We start from the raw sequence: 22358 nt of genomic DNA on the forward strand, positions 1-22358 counted from the left end.
AGCCTAGTCTTAGTCACTAGCATCTCTTGCCTGATTGGCAAGAGCTTTATAATGGTCTCCCTGCTTCCATCATTGTCCCTAACCGTAATCATTTTTTGTTACTATGGAGTATAGAGTAGGGGGTAGGGGAGTGAGTGCAGAAAGTAGACTGTATGAATGAGAATCTTGGACCTGACCTACCTCTAACTAGTTCTGTCAATTACCTCATCTTTAAAATGATGACCATTATAGTATCTATTATAGACTCATTGTGAAGATTACATAGATTGATATATGTAAACATAAAACATTTGGATAGCATCTAGTATAAGACACACTTAATGTTAGTAAGTATTACTGTATTATTCAGGGTTCTCCTGAAAAACAGAACCAACAGAATATATGGACACATATTTAGAAACAGATATATTATAAGGAATTGACTCACATGATTATGGAGTCTGAAAAGTCCTAAGATCTGCAGTCAGCAAGCTGGAGACCCAGGGGAGCCAATGGGTAGCACCTAGTACAAGAGAGAGTCAATGTTAGTAATTATTATGGTATTGTTCCAGTCCAAGTTCAAAGGCCTGAGGACTAGGTGAGCTAATATTAATAGTTTAAACTTCAGTCCAACTTCAAAGACTTGAGAACCAGGAGAGCCAATAGTGTAAGTTCCAGTCTGAAATCTGACAGGCTCAAGACCTAAGAGGAGCTGATTTTTCAGTTTCAGTCTTAAAGCAGGAAAAGACTGATGTCCCAGCTCAAACATTCAGGCAGGAGTTCTCTCTTATTCAGCATTTTAAATTTTATTCACATGGTTAATTGATTAGATAATTGCCACCCATATCAGGGAAGGGAATCTTCTTTATTCAGTCTATCAATTCAAATGTTAATCTCATCCCAAAACACTCCACAGAACTCCCAACACTGAATTCTCCCTTGACTAGATCATTAGGTGCCCAGAATAATGTTTGACCAAATGTCTGGGCACCTAATGGTCTAGTTAAATTGACACATAAAATTAACCATCACAATTACGATTATTATTAATCCACTCCTCAGCCTGAGTCAGCTTTTAAAGTGTAAATCCAATCACATCACTTCACTTCCTAATCTAAGTCCTCCAACAATCTCCTATCACATTCCCTACACACAGACACAGACAGACACACACACACACACACACCTCTGACTGTCAAAGAGTCCCATCTACACTGATGTCACAGGCTCCTTCAGCCAGCTTCTTTATAGTTAGATATCTCAGGTTTATCAGATGCTTCTGATAAAAAGTGGCTTCTACAAAGCCACTCCTTCAACGCCCATTGACCACCAACTCCAAGAAATCACAGCAAGCTTTCCGAGTTGCCTCTTTAAATCATTTCTCACTACTCTTGAGGCAAAAGAAGACTAGCACCACTCCCATGGGACCACAGCACCTCCATGTTTCTCCAAATAAATCCTCTCTTAAGCCTTCAACTTCCGTAATTAAATTATTGGTCTTTGTTTATATAGCCAGGAGGTTGATGATGTGTTGAGTTCTTGTATACTTGGACACTTTCTTTGCAAGTTCTGCAGATGGTCTAGCACTTTACTATAGAATAAGGGATCAGTTATCATCTATTCTCTTGAGACCCCAACCAAAACTGATAAACAAAGGGTCGCATTTTATATCTTATTATATAAGCATTGCCACATTCTTTCCAAAGTGGATATTTTTCACTATCACCAACAGTGTTTGAAGATGTCCATCCTCACCAGTATTGGATGCTTTTATTTGTAAACTCTATACTTCATTAATAGCTAAAAAACTACTACTAGAAATATCCCACTTCTTTTATTATTTATGTATGCATATGATCTCTTTGTCTAAAGTATGTACAGTGTTTACATATTTATATATAATTTAAAAGTATAATACCAATGAGCTTAGACAATGTTTCATTTCTTTTATCACTAGATAACTTAAACATATGATTGTTAACCAAAGACAAAATAATTTAAGTCCTATATCCAGTTACTTATGCTAGTCTTGGTGTTTCTTTTGTGTGTTTATATGAAATATGTACATTTCCTTTGTAAAACTTCCTGAAATTTATTTTCAATATTTTCTTTTTTTAACTTATTTTTTTTTCTTATATCACCATAGTTTATTTATAAATACTGAGAAATTAACAGTGGTATAAAACTACTAAAGGAAGTCTGGACTTTCTTGATATTTTATCAGTAGGTTTGCCAACTAAGGTCATTTTTCTTTTCCAATATTCCAGGATACAACATTACATTTATTTTCCATATGTATCACAATTTTTTTTTGCTAATAATAAATTACCACATAATTTAGCATCTTAAAATTACACACATATTGTCTCAAAGTTTGTGTGGGTGAAGAATCCAGATGTAGATAATGTCCAAGGATAAAGTTTCAACAGAAGGCTTAGCCAAGGAAGAATACCCTTCCAAACTCACATGCTTGTTAGAATTCAATTACCTGCAGTCTGTTGGACCAAAGGCCTCCGTTCCTTACTGGCCATTGTCTAGAGGTTACATTCAGTTCCTTGCCATGTGGGCAAGTCACAGTTCCTGCCCACACACATGAGCAGGGATTAGAACACAAAGTGCTATACCAAGAGGTGGGGATCATCGGGTACCATCTTAGGGTCTACCCGCTACATCAGGTATTCTCCCAATCTGCAACACTCTCTCAGTCTTCACTTATTTTTCAGGAACTTTACCCTTTTGAAAAGTACTGGTCAAATATTTTGTAGAATGTTCCAAAATGTGGATTTATCTCATGTTTTCTCATGATTATGCTAGTGATACGGATTAATTTATACACTTACATTTATCTAAGTTTGAAGATGAGCAAAGCTGAACGTATGTTATTTGGAAATATAAATGTAGAGAGAAAAATAATAAGGTGAAATAAAGGAATGATGAATAGAGACTTCAAAATGATAATAAATCACACCCTCAGTGGGTAGGGAAGAGGATGAAGTTGGGGATATGCATGCAGGGAATATTACAATATTGCTAATGCTCTTTATATTAAGATCAGAAATGACTTTTCAAAAATAAAGTTTTAAAATTTAGAACAGTTAGATTTAAAAAACAGTTGTGAAGACAGTACAGAGATATATTTCAGAAATATACATACACCCAACACATATTTTCACTTCACCTATTTAACCATCCTCTTTCTCAAGCCCCTGGTAAACACTAATCTGCTTACTTATAGTTTCCCCTTTTCCAAAGTGTCATATAAATGGAATCACACAATATATGGTCTTTTCAAACTTCTTCTTTCCTTTAGTTGAATGCCTTTAAGATTTGTGAAGTTTACCTCACTGTGCATAAGTTTGCATTTCCCTAATGGTCAAAGGTTTTGAGCATCTTTTTATGTGCTTACTATATGTATATATCTTCTTTAGAGAAATATCTATTCAAATTATTTAACTATTTTTAATTGGAATATTTTATTTTTTAATTTTTGAGTTGTAAGAGTCCTATATATATTCTGGATAAGACACTCTTATCAGCTTTATAATTTACAAATATTTTATCCCATTCTTTGGGTTGTCTATTCACCTTCTTGATAGTATGCTTTGAATCACAAAAGTTTTAAATGCTGATGAAGTTCAATTTATTCTGTCACTTGTCCTTTTGGTGTCATAAACTAGAAACCATTGTTTAACTGAAGGTCATGAAGATTTACTCTTATGTTTTATTCTAAAGTTTTAGCTTTTATATTTAAGTCTATGTTCCACCCTGAGTCAATTGGTATATGGTGTGAGGTTGGAGTCCAACTTGTGTGTGGATATCCACTTGTCCTAGCAACATTTGTTAGAAAAAAATTCCACATTGAATTGTCTTGGCAAACCTGTAAAATCAACTGGCCCAAATGTAAGGATTCATATTTGGTAATTAAATTCTATTTCATTGATCTATATGTTTAGCCTTATGCCAGTGCCACAGTGTCTTGATTATCATAGCTGTATGTGAGTTTTGAACTCAATAATGGTAAGTTGAATACTCCAAATTTTGTTCCTTTTCAAGGTTATATTGATTATCCTGGGTTCCTTGCATTTTCAATTAATTTTAGTATCAGCTTGTCAATTACTGAAAAAAAGAGGCAACTGGAATTTCAACACAGATTCATTGAATCTGTTGCTCCATTTGGAAAGTATAGTTACCTTAACAGTATTAGGCCTTCTGATCAATGAACCTGGGATGTTTTTTTCCATTTATTGTGTCTTCTTTATTTTCTTTCAACAATATTTTGTAGTTTGCCATGTACATATCTCACACTTATTTTGTTAAGGTCATGCCTAAATATTTTATCCTTTTTGATGTTATTTTATTTTATTTTATTTTTTAGTTTACTTAGATTTTATTCTGTTGTGAGGATGGAAGTGACAACTCCTGAGCTCTTTTCTTTTCCACAACTCACACACACACACACACACACACACACAGTATTTTATTTTTACAAGAGATAAATAAACTGACACCAAGCATTGTAAATGGATGACCACAACAAAAGCAACAATGACTGCAATTACCAAATGCAAAACACACTCATACTATGTCATAATATTGACATTCAGTCCAGTAATCCTCCGCTGTAACAGCTCCTTTACTTTGCAGTGAAAATTGATTTGTATATTTTTTGCCTCTGAGTGCTTGTCGATTTTTTTAATTCCAAGTCACAAAAATTATAATCATCCTCATCAGTTCACTCAATCCCAAGTAATTGTTTTTTTATCTTGATCTTTTGTTAGCATTTTAATGAATTCATCAGTTTTCCATTAGAGTTCTGAAAATGCATATTCATTCTGTTCACTAGTATACTCAGTTACCAGAAACCTGTACTTGTCAGTCTTTTCCACGAATTCCTTGGAGATGAAACCCTTTTATAGGAACATTTTTGCAAAAGCGTCAGAGTACACCCAGAACTGTCTGTAAATGACAAAAGACTTAAAAATGACCATGGTTAAAGATTTGATGAAAGTTCATAATCAATTGACAAGAAAATTTAGTTATTTCTGAGATGTACATTTTAAAGTAATAACTAGAATTATGGCTTATAACATTATACCAGAACATATAAGATTTTTAGAGATTTCATGTAATGTTTGGAACATCTATATTAAAATATTTCCATACAAATAACCCAAAGAAAGTTTAGTTTTTTTGGTTTTTTATACTGCAGGTTCTTATTAGTCGTCAATTTTACACACATCAGTGTATACATGTCAATGCCAATCGCCCAATTCAGCACACCACGATCGCCACTCCACCACGGTTTTCCCCCTTGGTGTCCATACGTTTGTCCTCTACATCTGTGTCTCAACTTCTGCCCTGCAAACCGGTTCATCTGTACCATTTTTCTAGGTTCCACATACATGCGTTAATATACAGTATTTCTTTTCCTCTTTCTGACTTACTTTACTCTGTATGACAGTCTCAAGATCCATTCACGTCTCAACAAATGACTCAATTTCATTCTTTTTAATGGCTGAGTAATATTCCTTTGTATATATGTATGACAACTTCTTTATCCATTCATCTGTCGATGGGCATTTACGTTACTTCCATGACCTGGCTATTGTACATAGTGCTGCAATGAACATTGGGGTGCATGTGTCTTTTTTTTTTTCTTTTCATTGCGGTATGCAGGCCTCTCCCACTGTGGAGCACAGGCTCCGGACGCACAGACCCAGCAGCCATGGCTTACGGGCCCAGCCGCTCCGTGGCATGTGGGATCCTCCTGGACCAGGGCACGAACCCACATCCCTGCATCGGCAGGTGGACTCTCAACCACTGCGCCACCAGGGAAGCCCTGCATGTGTCTTTTTGAATTATGGTCTTCTCTGGTTCTATGCCCAGTAGTGGGATTGCTAGATCATATGGTAATTCTATATTTAGTTTTGTAAGGAACCTCCATACTATTCTCCATAGTGGCTGTATCAATTTACATTCCCACCAACAGTGCAAGAAGGTTCCCTTTTCTCCACACCCTCTCCAGCATTTGTTGTTTGTAGATTTTCTGATGATGCCCATTCTAACTGGTGTGAGGTGATACCTCATTGTAGTTTTGATTTGCATTTTTCTAATAATTAGTGATGTTGAGCAGCATTTCATGTGCTTCTTGGCCATCTGTATGTCTTCTTTGGAGAAATGTCTATTTAGATCTTCTGCCCATTTTTGGATTGGGTTCTTTGTTTCTTTAATATTGAGCTGCATGAGCTGTTTATATATTTTGGAGATTAATCCTTTCTCCATTGATTTGTTTGCAAATATTTTCTCCCATTCTGAGGGTTGTCTTTTCATTTTGTTTATGGTTTCCTTTGCTGTGCAAAAGCTTTTAAGTTTCATTAGGTCCCATTTGTCTATTTTTCTTTTTATTTCCATTACTCTAGGAAGTGGATCAAAAAGATCTTGCTGTGATTTATGTCAAAGGGTGTTCTTCCTATGTTTTCCTCTAAGAGTTTTATAGTGTCCGGTCTTACATTTAGGCCTCCGATCCATTTTGAGTTTATTTTTGTGTATGGTGTTCGGGAGTGTTCTAATTTCTTTCTTTTACATGTAGCTGTCCAGTTTTCCCAGCACCACTTATTGAAGACACTGTCTTTTCTCCATTGTATATCCTTGCCTCCTTTGTCATTGATTAGTTGACCATAGGTGCGTGGGTTTATCTCTGGGCTTTCTATCTTGTTCCATTGATCTGTGTTTCTGTTTTTGTGCCAGTACCATATTGTCTTGATTACTGTAGCTTTGTAGTATAATCTGAAGTCAGGGAGCCTGATCCCTCCAGCTCCATTTTTCGTTCTCAAGATTGCTTTGGCTATTCGGGGTCTTTTGTGTTTCCATACAAATTGTGAAATTTTTTGTTCTAGTTCTGTGAAAAATGCCAGTGGTAGTTTGATAGGGATTGCATTGAATCTGTAGATTGCTTTGGGTAATAGAGTCATTTTCACAATGTTGATTCTTCCAATTCAAGAACATGGTATATCTCTCCATGTGTTGGTATCATCTTTAATTTCTTTCATCAGTCTTATAGTTTCTGCATACAGGTCTTTTGTTTCCCTAGGTAGGTTTATTCCTAGGTATTTTATTCTTCTTGTTGCAATGGTAAATGGGAGTGTTTCCATAAGTTCTCTTTCAGATTTTTCATCATTAGTGTATAGGAATGCAAGAGATTTCTGTGCATTAATTCTGTATCCTGCAACTTTACTAAATTCATTGATTAGCTCTAGTTGTTTTCTGGTGGCATTTTTAGGATTCTTTATGTTTAATATCATGTCATCTGCAAACAGTGACAGCTTTAATTATTCTTTTCCAATTTGTATTCCTTTTATTTCTTTTTCTTCTCTGATTGCCATGGCTAGGACTTCCAATACTATGTTGAATAATAGTGGCAAGAGTGGACATCCTTGTCTCATTCCTGATCTTAAGAGGAAATGCATTCACTTTTTCACCATTGAGAATGATATTTGCTGTGGGTTTGTCATATATGGCCTTTATTATGTTGAGGTAGGTTCCCTCTATGCCCACTTTCTGGAGAGTTTCTATCATAAATGGGTGTTGAATTTTGTCAAAAGCTTTTTCTGCATCTATTCAGATGATCATATGGTTTTTATTTTTCAGTTTGTTAATATGGTGTATCTCATTGATTGATATGCGTATATTGAAGAATCCTTGCATCCCTGGGATAAATCCCACTTGATCATGGTATATGATCCTTTTAATGTGTTGTTGGGTTCTGTGTGCTAGTATTTTGTTGAGGATTTTTGCATCTATGTTCATCAGTGATATTGGTCTGTAATTTTCTTTTTTTGTAGTGTCTTTTGTCTGGTTTTGGTATCAGGGTGATGGTGGCCTTGTAGAATGAGTTTGGGAGTGTTCCTTCCTTTGCTATATTTTGGAAGAGTTTGGGAAGGATGGGTGTTAGCTCTTCTCTAAATGTTTGATAGAATTCACCTGTGGAGCCATGTGGTCCTGGACTTTTGTTTGTTGGAAGATTTTAAATCACAGTTTCCATTTCATTACTTGTGATTGGTCTGTTCATATTTTCTGTTTCTTCCTGGTTCAGTCTTGGAAGGTTATACCTTTCTAAGAATTGTCCATTTCTTCCAGGTTGTCCATTTTCTTGGCATATAGTTGCTGGTAGTAGTCTCTTAGGATGCTTTATATTTCTGTGGTGTCTGTTGTAACTTCTCTTTTTTTCATTTCTAACTGTATTGATCTGAGTCCTCTCCCTCTTTTCTTGATGAGTCTGGCTAATGGTTTATCAATTTTGTTTATCTTCTCAAGAACCAGCTTTTAGTTTTATTGATCTTTGCTATTGTTTTCTTTGTTTCTATTTCAATTATTTCTACTCTGATCTTTACAATTTCTCTCCTTCTGCTAATTTTGGGTTTTGTTTGTTCTTGTTTCTCTAGTTCCTTTAGGTGTAATGTTAGACTGTTTGTTTGAGATTTTTCTTGTTTCTTGAGGTAGGCTTTTATAGGATAAACTTCCCTCTTAGAAGTGCTTTTGCTGCATCTCATAGGTTCTGGATCATTGTGTTTTCATTGTCATTTGTCTCTAGGTATTTTTTGATTTCCTGTTTGATTTCTTCAGTGATCTCTTGGTTATTTAGTAACATATTGTTTAGCCTCCATGTGTTTGTATTTTTTACGTTTTTTTTCCTCTGTAATTGATTTCTAATCTCATAGAGTTGTGTTCAGAAAAGATCCTTGATATGATTTCAATTTTCTTAAATTCACTGAGGCTTGATTTGTGACCCAAGATGTGATCTCTCTTGGAGAATGTTCCATGTGCATTTGAGAAGAAAGTGTAATCTGCTGTTTTTGGATGGAATGTCCTATAAATATCAATTAAATCTATCTGGTCTATTGTGTCATTTAAAGCTTTTGTTTCCTTACTTATTTTCATTTTGGATAATCTGTCCATTGGTGTAAGTGAGGTGTTAAAGTCTCCCCACTATCATTTTGTTACTGTCAATGTCCTCTTTATAGCTGTTAGCAGTTGCCTTATGTATTGAGGTGCTCCTGTGTTGGGTGCATATTATTTATAATTGTTATATCTTCTTCTTGGATTGATCCCTTGATCATTATGTAGTGTCCTTCCTTGTCTCTTGTAACATTCTTTGTGTCTATTTTTTCTGATGAGTATAGCTATTCCAGCTTTCTTTTTATTTCCTTTGCATGGAATATCTTCTTCCATCCCCTCATTTTCAGTCTGTATGTGTCCCTAGGTCTGAAGTGGGTCTCTTGTAGGCAGCATATAGATGGGTCTTGTTTTTTTATCCATTTAGCAAGGCTGTGTCTTTTGGTTGGAGCATTTAGTCCATTCACGTTTACGGTAATTATCGATATATATGTTCCTATAACCATTTTCTAATTGTTCTGAGTTTGTTTTTGTAGATCATTTCCTTCTCTTGTGTTTCCCACTTAGAGAAGAGCCTTTAGCATTTGTTGTAGAGCTGGTTTGGTGGTGCTGAATTCTCTTAGCTTGTGCTTGTCTGTAAAGCTTTTGATTTATCCATCGAATCTGAATGAGTTCCTTGCCAGGTAGAGTAATCTTGGTTGTAGGTTCTTCTCTTTCATCACTTTAAGTATATCATGCCACTGTCTTCTGGCTTGTAGAGTTTCTGCTGCAAAATCAGCTATTAACCTTATGGGAGTTCCCTTTTTTGTTATTTGTCATTTTTCCCTTGCTGCTTTCAATCGTTTTTCTGTCTTTAATTTTTGCCAGTTTGATTACTATGTGTCTCAGCATGTTTCTCCTTGGGTTTATCCTGTATGGGACTTGCTGTGCTTCCTTGACTTGGGTGGCTATTTCCTTTTTCATGTTAGGGAAGTTTTTGACTATAATCTCTTCAAATATTTTCTCTGGTCCTTTCTCTTCTCCTTCTGGGACCCCTATAGTGCAAATGCTGTTGTGTTTAATGTCCCAGAGGTCTCTTAGGCTGTCTTCATTTCTTTCATTTTTTTTTTCTTACTCTGTTCCACAGTAGTGAATCCCACCATTCTGTCTTCCAGGTCACTTATCCGTTTTTCTGCCTCAGTTATTCTGCTATTGATTCCTTTTAGTGTAGTTTTCATTTCAGTTATTGTATTGTTCATCTCTGTTTGTTTGTTCTTTCATTCTTCTAGGTCTTTGTTAAACATTTCTTTCATCTTTTCGATCTTTGCCTCCATTCTTTTTCGGAGGTCCTGGATCATCTTCACTATTATTCTGTATTCTTTTTCGGAAGTTTGCCTATCTCCAGTTCATTTAGTTGTTTTTCTGGGGTTTTATCTTGTTCCTTCATCTGGTACATAGCCCTCTGCCTTTTCATCTGGATGTCCTTCTGTGAATGTGGTTTTTGTTCCACAGGCTGCAGGATTGTAGTTCTTCTTGCTTCTGCTGTCTGCCCTCTGGTGGATGAGGCTATCTATGAAGCTTGATGGGCGGGAGTGGTGGTAGGTAGAGCTGACTGTTGCTCTGGTGGGCAGAGCTCAGTAAAACTTTAATCCACTTGACTGTTGATGGGTGGGGCTTGGTTCCCTCCCTGTTGGTTGTTTGGCCTGAGGCAACCCAATACTTGAGCCTACCTGGGCTCTTTGTTGGGGCTAATGACAGACTCTGGTAGGACTCATGCCAAGGAGTACTTCCCAAAACTTCTGCTGTCAGTGTCCGTGTCCACAAGATGAGCCACAGCCCCCGCCTCCCCTGTCTTTGCAGGAGACCCTCCAACACTAGCAGGTAGGTCTGGTTCAGTCTCTCCTGGGGTCACTGCTCCTTTCCCTGGGTCCCGATGTGCACACTACTTTGTGCGTGCCTTCCAAGAGTGGAGTCTCTGTTTCTCCCAGTCCTTTCAAAGTCCTGTGATCACTCCCACTAGGCTTCAAAGTCTGATTCTCTAGGAATTCCTCCTCCTGTTGCTGGACCCCCAGGTTGGGAAGCCTGACATGGGGCTCAGAACCTTCACTCCAGTGGGTTGACTTCTGTGGGATGTGTTCTCCAGTTTGTGAGTCACCCACCCAGCAGTTATGGGATTTGATTTTACTGTGATTGCGCTCCTCCTACCATCTCATTGTGGCTTCTCCTTTGTCTTTGGATGTGGGGTATCTTTTTTGGTGAGTTCCAGTGTCTTCCTGTTGATGACTGTCCAGCAGCTAGTTGTTATTCTGGTGTTCTTGCAAGAGGGAGTGAGAGCACATCCTTCTACTCCGCCATCTTGGTTCCTCTCTTATTTTTAATGATCAAAAATTATTTTGTGTGTACAAAATTGTTTATCTTTTATTTGGATTTTATCCTATTATCTCTAATGTTAGATATTATGCCATTCCTAACATTTGATAGTTTTAATTTCTATTTTCTTCTAATTTCTCTGTAATTTTTATATTTACCATTTTGATCTATATTTAATTGAAAACACTGAGGTAAAGATCTTAAAAAGATAAGCAGTTTTTTCCAATGTCATTTATTAATAATCCTGTCCTTCCACACTTGTCAAGTAGTTAATAATATGTGATTTTCCTATAAATGAAGCTATTTTGAGACTATTATTTTATTTTATTGTAGAAAGTACCAAAATTTTGTTTTATTTTTAAAAATTTTTATAGGGGTATAGTAGATTTACAATGTTGTATTAGTTTCAGGTGTACAGCAAAGTGAATCTGTTATACATATACATATATACACTCTTTTTTGGCTTCTTTTCCATTTGGGCCATTATAGAGTATAGCGTTCCCTGTGCCATACAGTAGGTCCTGATTAGTTATCTATTTTATGTATAGTACTGTGTATGTGTCAATCCCAATCTTCCAATTTATCCCTCCCTGCCCTTTACCCCCCAGTAACCATAGGTTTATTTTCTATATCTGTAACTCTCTTTCTGTTTTGTAGATAAGTTCATTTGTAGCCTTTTCTTAGATTCTACATATAAGCGATATCATGATATTTGTCTTTCTCTGACTTCACTCAGTCTGACAATCCCAGGTCTATCCATATTGCTGAAAATGCCATTATTTTGTTCTTTTTTAAGGCTGAGTAATATTCCATTGTATATGTGGACGGCATCTTCTTTATCCATTCCTTTGTTGATGGTCATTTAGGTTGCTTCCATATCCTGGCTATTGTAAATTATGCTGCCATGAACATTAGGGTGCTTGTATCTTTTTGAATTATGGTTTTCTCTGGATACATGCCCAGGAGTGGTATTGCTGGATCATATGGTAGCACTATTTCTAGTTTAGGGAACCTCCATACTGTTCTTCATAGTGGCTGTACCAGTTTACATTCCCACCAACAATGTAGGAGGGTTCCCTTATTTTCCACACCCTCTCCAGCATTTATTGTTTGTAGACTTTTTGGTGATGGCCATTCTGGGTGGTGTGAGGTGATACCTCATTGTAGTTTTGATTTGCGTTTCTCTAATAATTAGTAATATGAAACATCTTTTCATATGTTTTTTTAACCATCTGTATGTTTTATTTGGAGAAATGTCTATTTAGATCTGCCCATTTCTGATTTGGTGGGTTGTTTTTTGATATTGAGCTGCATGGGCTGTTTGTATATTTTGGAGATTAAACCCTTGTTAGTTGCTTCATTTGCACATATTTTTGCCCATTCTGAGGATTGTCTTTTTGTTTCATTTATGATTTCCTTTGCTGTGCAAAAAGGTTTGAGTTTAAGTAAGTCCCATTTGTTTATTTTTGTTTTTGTTTTCATTACTCTAGGAGGTGGATCAAAAAAACATTATCAGTATTTAAAAACTATTATTGCCTTTTAAAATTTGAAAACCTTTGCCATTGACTGTTGGTACTACAGTTAACCCTTGAACAACACAGGTTTGAACCACACAAGTTCACTTCTATGCAGATTCTTTTCAATAAACACATATATGTACTGTAAATGTATTTTCTCTTCCTTATGATTTTCTTAATATTTTTTTCTAGCTTTATTGTAAGAATAGAGTGTATAATACATGTAACTTATAGAACGTCTTAATCAAGTTTTTAGGTTATTGGTAAGGCTTCTGATCAACAGAAGTAGGCTATTAGTAGTTAAGTCCTTGGGGAGTCAAAAGCTATATGTGTATTTTCGACTGTGTGGGATGGTTGGCACCCCAAACCCCTGTGTTGTTAGAGAGTCAACTGTATAGAAAAATTAAGAACTAAAGGATTGTGTGTGGGTATAGAAATGGGATCAGAATAATGGGCAATGTGAAGAAATCCAGTTGATAGAGTCAGAGTCAGTGTATGGACTTGCCATAATCCTGTGTTTTAAAGACTTATTAGAACTTTGGAGTTGGTTTTTCTTCAGCTGATTAGAACTCCCAACAGACAAATTTATTCTGTATGTTATTGACTGTCTGTGAACCTCTGAATGGAAAATCAGTAGATGAATGCACTCAGAGATAGTCTTTATTCAATTTGTGTTCTTCTCCCTACCTCCCACCCCAACTACAGTTAAATAACTTAAAGAGTTAGCTCCATACCAGTAAGATCTTCTATGCTATGGATAAAAGCTAAAAATGAAAGCCACGCTCTCTGTCAATACCCCTGGAATAATTTATAGAATAATTTACTGAAGGCTTTCAAGGAGGACTTGGGAAGTAGATTTAGCATGTTGATTCTGACTTTGAAGTATAAAATGGCACACTTGCTTTCCCATTCCTTTTATCTCCTGATAGGTAAGAGTTATGAGTAAATTCAGACAACCAAATAAGAGTAATTAAAATGGAGACCAGAAAACAGGAGCAGAAATGAGCAAATTGTTTAATTTGGATTTGGGATAGAATTCTTTTTGAAAAATAATCACTTCTCCCTTTAAATGAATACTTACAAATAGCTAGATTTTAGTGTTAGTACAGGAAATATTGGCTTAGTCTCAACTTTTCTATTAAGAAAAATGTGTAAAATTCAAAGTTTTGGCAATTTAAACACAATTTTCACTGAGTCATCACTTGGCATCTTAGGAAGACTAAAACTAATGATAAAATGAAAAGTATTGGTATTAACTGCCAGATATTTTGGGCCAATAGCTCTTGGGTCCCAGAAGTGATTTGATTCCAAGGCCCGAAGCCTTTGGTAATTAGTGGGAAGAGGGGGATAGGTGAGAGGATTTTCTTTCTCTTTCACCCTGTTTCTCATGGTCATTTCATTTAAAAGACCTGGAAGTATTCAAGTGGCTTTTTAGGTCCTCTGCAAAATAAGGATAGCTTTTGATGTATTAATGCATTAGAGCAATGCTTATAACACAGAAGAATAATGCATATTAGTGAAACCAAAGGCCAATCTTATATTTACTCCACTCTAAAGCATAAGATGCACCAGGGAAAGAGGACTTGCCTTTGCTAATATCATTGCTAGCATCTCAAAGACAATGATGCCCAGAGGAAGCCAATAATCCAGGCAGGTGTGTGCTTGTGGGTAATTGGACAGGAAGAGGAAGGAAGAAAAGGTGTCATAAAAGAAGGAGAAAAAGATAGGAAGAAGAGGGCATTTTGGATGCTTATGAGAAGGGACCTTGATATAACCAAAGGTCAGTCAAGTGGGAAAAATGAGAAATGTCTGTACAATATACTGGTTCTAACTGTATTCCTAATCATCCCTGCCATAAGATGGAGTCCTTCCTGGTAAGGAACTAAGCCCTTGTACTTTACTTACCCTTATAGACAAAGTCAAAATTACATTTAGTGCATGTACTACTTTCTTAGGGGGTAACTGTGAACTTGCACATAGAGGCACTAGTGGATTTGGCTTTGGGATGCTTATAACACAGCTCATGATGGTAACTGATAAATTGAGTTTAAAACAACTGTCCCTTCAACAAAAAAGTTAAGCTAAATAGCATGGATATTTGTCAATGAAAATAATGTTGGTTGACTAAAGTTTTCCCATTTTAAAGTTCTCCTCTGACAAACCAGAGGCAGAGTCCCTAGTGCCAGAGGAAATCACACACATGAAGGAGTAGCTTCAACCTTTTACCAAGAGAAGTGTCTTCCCAGTTAAGGAAATACTAGCATGATGGCAGACATGACTCTAGGTTTTTAAAATCTTAAAGAAGAGATCCAGAAAAATGATTGAAACATACTTACCTTTATTAAGATGCACTTTTTAGGCTAAGATGTTTTATGATACTAAAGCATTCCATTTGTAGCATCAAAAATTTAACATTAGCATTTTCTTTTTCCTTTCAACAGTGTTCCAGAATTTGTGATAACTTCAATATATTCCAAGTCATGTATCAACTTGGCATCTTAGTCTCTGAATTTTGTTTAAATTATGAGAAAAATGTAGTTTGATCCCAAGCAAAGATTGAATACATACTTCTTTCGTGTGGCTTTTCCTCTTGATTTATATTTCCTTTTTACAACAGATTTTGCTTTTTCAAATCACAGAATCTTTTGGACTGTTCATTTATTTCTCAGGAGCTCTCAGGATCATGTAAGAAATATTTATAGATTTATACAACTTCAGACAAAATTTAAAGAAATTAATGCTATATTCTCTCACTTAATATGTATTAGGTAGATTATTTTAATTCTGAAATTGATCTAAAGTGGCAAGAGAGGAACTCCTGCTTGTATGTTAACAAAATTATAAGCAATGGCATTATATAAGTATGCTACATTAACTCTATATTGTAAGTCATAATTCACTATAACATAAACTAGATATTAAGGTTACTAAAGCAATTTTGTATAATAGGGAGATGGGTTCATTCAATGGTTTAGTTTTATTATTCACTATATTTGAATAAGAAAACAAACTCCCCAAATGTACATACAGATAGATCTCAAACTCACCAACAAAGTGAGATCATCATTCTACTTCCAACCTGCTTGTCTGGGCAACATAATCTGTTCTATATACACTATTTCAGCACAACAGAACAGAGAAAGGACAAATTTTCTCCCAGCACTTTTAAGACAAGTGTCATCCCATTAAAACTATTTGGCTCTTTTATTTAATTGTTTTCATGACACTACCCCAAACAGCTTTTATTCTATCACAGCCAGTGTGCTGGTTTTAGGTTATAAATAGCTGTAAATCTCTTTGGGACCAACTGAGAATTATTTTACCTATATTCTTAGAAAGCTCCATATGGCTCACTTTTGAGGTGCTATTTTAATTATTACAGAGGGAATTGATACTATTGGAAAAAAATATTTAAGCTGTATAACCATACTTCATGGTTAGCATAGTTGTTTATTGATCCCTACCACCTTCATTCCTTGTGTCCTTCCGTGGTTAGGCACAGGAGAGACAGAGAGAAATGCAGAGAGAATTGAGGGAATTCTGCTATCCCACATTTCCTTGAAGTTGGATGGAAGGTCATTATTTTGAACTAATAATTGCCTCTTGGTTTCTCCAACTCCATTAAGCTCAATGGTCTCGTTTAATTTTCTTGGCTGGTCTTCACTCTACAAATACCTTCTTCTCCTTTTCCTTTTCCTTCCCTGATAGGAATAGACAAGGTCTGATTTTAATCCACAGTACATAAAGTTACCAAAAGGAACCAATGAACATTCTGTTGGTGAAAAAGAAGAGTGTGATTGCATGGCACACGCAGTGTGGCCAGGCAGATTTTGATGATGTAATTACCAAATTTTACCTCTTTAGTTGGTGTAAAACCTAGGTCTTCAGGAATTAAGTATCCTTTTCACAGCAGATAAGAGGTAGATTTTAGAATGCCAACTTGTTTCTTACTAAACAAATACCTGTGTGTTGGTCTAAATCTGCCCTTAATGCTCTTAAAGGTTCTCACAGATGCTATCTTATGCTGATGTGTCTATATACCAGTTTTCTGTAGTAAAGTCCACATGCATAAAGCAGAGGAGCACAGGTTACAAGAACATGAACTTGATATCATTTTTCATTATCAAAAATAGGCAGTGTGAGTTTAAAGCCAGAAAATACTGGCTTTTGGACTGAGCGAGAAGATGGCGGAAGAGTAAGATGCGGGTATCTCCTTCCTCCTCACAGATACATCAGAAATACATCTACACGTGGAACTTCTCCTATAGAACACCCACCGAACGCTGGCAGAAGACCTCAGACCTCCTAAAAGGCAAGAAACTCCCCACGTACCTGGGCAGGGCAAAAGAAAAAAGAATAAACAGAGACAAAAGAATAGGGACGGGACCTGCACCAGTGGGAGGGAGCTGTGAAGGAGGAAAGGTTTCCACACACTAGGAGCCCCTTCGTGGGCGGAGACTGCGGGTGGCGGAGGGGGAAGCTTCGGAGCCGCGGCAGTAACAGGGTGTGGAGGGCAAAGCGGAGAGATTCCCTCACGGAGGATCAGTGCCGATCAGCACTCACCAGCCCGAGAGGCTTGTCTGCTCACCCGCCGAGGCGGGCCGGGGCTGGGAACTGAGCCTCGGGCGGATCCCAGGTAAAGGTCTGGAGTTGGCAGAGTGAAAACAGCCTGAAGGGGTTAGTGCACCGTGGCTGGCCGGGAGGGAGTTTGGGAGAAGCCTGGAGCTGCCGAAGAGGCAAGAGACCTTTTCTTCCCTCTTTGCTTCCTGGCGCGAGGAGAGGGGTTTAAGCGCGCAGCTTAAAGGAGCTCCAGAAACGGGCGCGGAGCTGCCGAAGAGACAAGACACTTTTTCTTGCCTCTTCGCTTCCTGGGGCGCGAGGAAAGGGAACTAAGGGCACCACATAAAGGAGCTCCAGAAACGGGCACGAGCTGCGGCTGTCGGCACGGACAACAGAGACGGGTGTGGGACGCTAAGGTTGCTACTGCCGCCACCAAGAGGCCTGTGTGCGAGCACAGGTCACTCTCCACACCGGCCCTCCCGGGAGCCTGTGCAGCCCGCCACCGCCAGGGTCCTGGGATTCTGGGACTGCTTCCCCGGGAAAACGCGCGGCGCGCCTCGGGCCGGTGCAGCATCACGCCGGCCTTTGCCGCTGCGGACTCGCCCCACATCCGTGCCCCCCCCCACCCCGCCTGAGTGAGCCAGAGACCACGAATCAGCTGCTCCGTTAACGCTGCTCCTTTGACCCCGCCCTCTCTGAGCGAAGGGCAGACGCCCTGGGACGACCTGCGCGCAGAGGCGGGGCCAGGTCCAGGGCTGAGCACCAGGAGCTGTGCGAACAAAGAGAGGGGGAGGTCCCTCCGAGCAGCTTCAGAAACAGCGGGTTAAAGCTCCACAGTCAGCTTGAAGTGCCCTGCATCTGTGGAAAACCTGAATAGACAGCGAAATATCCCAGGTTGAGGAAGTGGACTTTGGGAGCAAGATAGACTATTATTTTCCCCTTTTTTCTTTTTGTGAGTGTGTATGTGGGTGCTGCTGTGTGAGATTTTGTCTGTGTAGCTTTGTTTTCACCATTTGTCCTGGGGTTAGACCAACCATTTTTTTTTGTTTTTTGTTTTTTTTTTTCTTTTTCTTTAACATAAATTTTTCTTCTTAATAATTATTTTGTTATTTTAATAACTGTATTTTACCCTACTTTATTTTGTCTTCTCCCCTTTCTTTCTTCCTTTCTTTCCTATTTCCCTCCTTCCTTCCTTCCTTCCTCCCTTTTGTTTTGAGCCGTGTGGATTAAAGGCTCTTGGCACTCCAGCCAGGTGTCAAGGCTGTGTCTCTGAGGTGGGAGAACTAACCTCAGGACACTGGTCCACAAGAGACCTCTCAGCTCCACGTAATATCAAATGGCGAAAATCTCCCAGAGATCTCCATCTCAACACCAAGACCCAGCTTCACTCAAGGACCAGCAATGAACAGTGCTGGACACCCTATACCCAACAAAGAGCGAGACAGGTCTACAGCCCCATCCATTAGCAGAGAGGCTACCTAGAATCACAGTAAGGCTACCGACATCCCCATACACACCACCAGACGTGGACCTGCCCACCAGGGAGATGGGATCCAGCCTCATCCACCAGAATAGGGGCACTGGTCCCCCCAACCAGGAAACCTGCTCAACCCACTGAACCAACCTCAGCCACTGGGGACAGCCACCAAAAATAGATAGAACTATGAACCTGCAGCCTGCAAAAGGGAGACCCCAAACACAGTAAGATAAGCAAAATGAGAAGACAGAAAAACACACAGCAGATGAAGGAACAAGATAAAAACACACCAGACCTAACAAATGAAGAGGAAATAGCCAGTCTACCTGAAAGAGAATTTAGAATAATGATGGTGAAGATGATGCAAAATCTTGGAAATAGAATAGACAAATTGCAAGAAACAGTTAACAAGGACCTAGAAGAAATAAAGAGGAAGCAAGTAACGATGAGCAACACAATAAATGAAAAATACTCTAGACGGGATCAGTAGCAGAATAACTGAGGCAGAAGGAAGGATAAGTGACCTGGAAGATAAAATAGTGGAAATAACTACTGCAGAGAAGAAAGAAAAAAGAATGAAAAGAACTGAGGACAGTCTCAGAGATCTCTGGGACAACATTAAACGCACCAACATTCGAATCATAGGGGTCCCAGAAGAAGAAGAGAAAAAGAAAGGGACTGAGAAAATATTTGAAGAGATTATAGTTGAAAACTTCCCTAATATAGGAAAGGAAATAGTCAATCAAGTCCAGGAAGCACAGAGAGTCCCATACAGGATAAACCCAAGGATAAACACGCCAAGACACATAATAATCAAACTGTCAAAAATTAAATACAAAGAAAACATATTAAAAGCAGCAAGGGAAAAACAACAAATAACACACAAGGGAATCCCCATAAGGCTAACATCTGATCTTTCAGCAGAAACTCTATCAGCAGAAACTCTATAAGCCAGAGGGAGTGGCAGGACATAGTTAAAGTGATGAAGGAAAAAAACCTACAACCAAGATTACTCTACCCAGCAAGGATCTCATACAGAGTTGATGGAGAAATTAAAACCTTTACAGACAAGCAAAAACTTGTCTGTAAAGCTGAATGTATACAAAAACAGGACCCATATATATGCTGTCTACAAGAGACCCACTTCAGACCTAGGGACACTTACAGGCTGAAAGTGAGGGGATGGAAAAAGATATTCCATGCAAATGGAAATCAGAAGAAAGCTGGAGTAGCAATTCTCATATCAGACAAAATAGACTTTAAAAGAAAAACTATTACAAGAGACAAAGAAGGACACTATATAATGATCAAGGGATCGATCCATGAAGAAGATATAACAATTGTAAATATTTATGCACCCAACATAGGAGCACCTCAATACATAAGGTAAATACTAACAGCCATAAAAGGGGAAATCGACAGTAACACAATCATAGTAGGGGACTTTAACACCCCACTGTCACCAATGGACAGATCATCCAAAATGAAAAATAAATAAGGAAAAACAAGCTTTAAATGATACATTATACAAGATGGATTTACTTGATATTTATAGGACATTCTATCCAAAAACAACAGAATACATATTTTTCTCAAGTGCCCATGGAACATTCTCCAGGATAGATCATATCTTGGGTCACAAATCTAGCCTTGGCAAATTTAAGAAAATTGAAATCGTATCATGTATCTTTTCTGACCACAACGCTATGAGACTAGATATCAATTACAGGAAAACATCTGTAAAAAATACAAACCCATGGAGGCTAAACAATACACTACTTGATAACGAAGTGATCACTGAAGAAATCAAAGAGGAAATCAAAAAGTACTTAGAAACAAATGACAATGGAGACACGACGACCCAAAACCTATGGGATACAGCAAAAGCAGTTCTAAGAGGGAAGTTTATAGTAATACAATCATACCTTAAGAAACAGGAAGCAACTCGAATAAACAACTTAACTTTGCACCTAAAGCAATTAGAGAAGGAAGAATAAAAAAACCCCAAATTTAGCAGAAGGAAAGAAATCATAAAGATCAGATCAGAAATAAATGAAAAAGAAATGAAGGAAACAATAGCAAAGATCAATAAAAGTAAAAGCTGGTTCTTTGAGAAGATAAATAAAATTGATAAACCATTAGCCAGACTCATCAAGAAAAAAAGGGAGAAGACTCAAATCAATAGAATTAGAAATGAAAAAGGAGATGTAACAACTGACTCTGCAGAAATACAAAAGATTATTAGAGATTACTACAAGCAACTCTATGCCAATAAAATGGACAACCTGGAAAAAATGGACAAATTCATAGAAATGCACAACCTGCCAAGACTGAACCAGGAAGAAATAGAAAATATGAACAGACCAATCACAAACACTGAAATTGAAACTGTGATTCAAAATCTTCCAACAAACAAAAGCCCAGGACCAGATGGCTTCACAGGCGAATTCTATCAAACATTTAGAGAAGAGCTAACACCTATCCTTCTCAAACTCTTCCAAAAGATAGCAGAGGTAGGAACACTCCCAAACTCATTCTATGAGGCCACCATCACCCTGATACCAAAACCAGACAAAGACGTCACAAAGAAAGAAAACTATAGGCCTATATCACTGATGAACATAGATGCAAAAATCCTCAACAAAATACTAGCAAACAGAATCCAACAGCACATTAAAAGGATCATACACCATGATCAAGTGGGGTTTATCCCAGGAATGCAAGGATTCTTCAATATACGCAAATCAATCAACGTGATACACCATATCAACAAACTGAAGGAGAAAAACCATATGATCATCTCAATAGATGCAGAGAAAGCTTTTGACAAAATTCAACACCCATTTATGATAAAAACCCTCCAGAAAGTAGGCATAGAGGGAACTTTCCTCAATATAATAAAGGCAATATATGACAAACCCACAGCCAGCATTGTTCTCAATGGTGAAAAACTGAAACCATTTCCACTAAGATCAGGAACAAGACAAGGTTGCCTACTCTCACCACTATTATTCAACATAGGTTTGGAAGTTCTAGCCACAGCAATTAGAGAAAATAAAGAAATAAAAGGAATCCAAATAGGAAAAGAAGAAGTAAAGCTGTCACTGTTTGCAGATGACATGATACTATACATAGAGAATCCTAAGGATGCTACCAGAAAACTACTAGAACTAATCAATGAATTTGGTAAAGTAGCAGGATACAAAATTAATGCACAGAAATCTCTGGCATTCTTATACACTAATGATGAAAAATCTGAGAATGAAATTAAGAAAACTCTCCCATTTACCACTGCAGCAAAAAGAACAAAATATCTAGGAATAAACCTACCTAAGGAGTCAAAAGACTTGTATGCAGAAAACTATAAGACACTGAGGAAAGAAGTTAAAGATGATACAAATAGGTGGAGAAATATACCATGTTCTTGGATTGGAAGAATCAACATAGTGAAAATGACTCTATTACCCAAAGCAATCTACAGATTCAATGCAATCCCTATCAAATTACCACTGGCATTTTTTACAGAACTAGAACAAAGAATTTCACAATTTGTATGGAAACACAAAAGACCCCGAATAGCCAAA

The 22358-nt window shown here is 37.6% G+C and overlaps 1 long non-coding RNA gene across 1 annotated transcript in view; it reads right to left on the bottom strand.

Annotated features, from left to right (window-relative positions):
- Nucleotides 1-442: 442 nt before the first annotated feature.
- The window catches only part of LOC136792407 (uncharacterized), a 150187-nt gene continuing 128271 nt past the window's right edge, over nucleotides 443-22358 (bottom strand). Inside the window, exon 3 of the long non-coding RNA XR_010836146.1 lies at nucleotides 443-502. This is a non-coding gene — a long non-coding RNA (uncharacterized lncRNA). The remainder of the gene's footprint in view (nucleotides 503-22358) is intronic.

The sequence above is a fragment of the Kogia breviceps genome, chromosome 13, assembly GCF_026419965.1.
Source record: "Kogia breviceps isolate mKogBre1 chromosome 13, mKogBre1 haplotype 1, whole genome shotgun sequence".
NCBI classification, from domain to species: Eukaryota; Metazoa; Chordata; class Mammalia; order Artiodactyla; family Physeteridae; genus Kogia; species Kogia breviceps.